The sequence below is a fragment of the Monopterus albus genome, unplaced genomic scaffold (genome assembly GCF_001952655.1).
Source record: "Monopterus albus unplaced genomic scaffold, M_albus_1.0 scaffold38.1, whole genome shotgun sequence".
In the NCBI taxonomy this organism is placed as follows: domain Eukaryota; kingdom Metazoa; phylum Chordata; class Actinopteri; order Synbranchiformes; family Synbranchidae; genus Monopterus; species Monopterus albus.
The window spans coordinates 4,307,309-4,308,031 of record NW_018127918.1 but is presented as its reverse complement, the minus strand read 5'-3'; positions in this window follow the sequence as shown (position 1 = coordinate 4,308,031).

The window sequence follows — 723 nt, the reverse complement described above, 5'->3', positions numbered from 1 at the left end:
GTCCCTGTGGGTTAATAATGTCATTGTGTATATGACAGTGGTTCAGTTTCACCTACACCAATCCTCAATCTTTAAAAACATGCAGTATACCACAAAGAAACCAGTATGTGTGAAAATGTACTATTAATGTACTACTACTTAAGTATATCATGGTCAAAAGTTTAAATATAAGTATAGGCTCAATATACTTAGACTTTTAGTATAATTTTTAGTAGAATCCAAGTATTGTTAACTTAAACTTTGTTAAGTATATCTCTGATAAGTACTTAAAAAGTAAACTGAAAGTATACTCTCTCATTGTTAGAGCATACTTGAAGCATACTTGCATATACTACCTTTTTGGTAAGGGTGTGCTTGTAATATTAGACATGACAGTTTCTACTGTGAAATGAATTATGAGCTGTAACAATATAGACAACAGTAATATATTTTCCCGAAACTTACCTTAAAGGGGACAGTGTGCCTTTCTTGCAGATAAAGAACCAAATAGCATAAGTCATTTAATGTTTTTGTTGTATTATGGCTTTTGTCCGGACCATATTTCGGAATTGAAATGAAACGGAACTTATAACAGCAGTAATCTTGCCTAACACACTGACGAGGACAGCTTATTTAAAATGCTACTAAAGGTTCTGATGCTGACTGGCTGAAACGAGGAGGAACAAATCATCAAGGAGACGTCTGATTGGGCCAACCGGGCGTATAATACCAAAACGGGCCAAT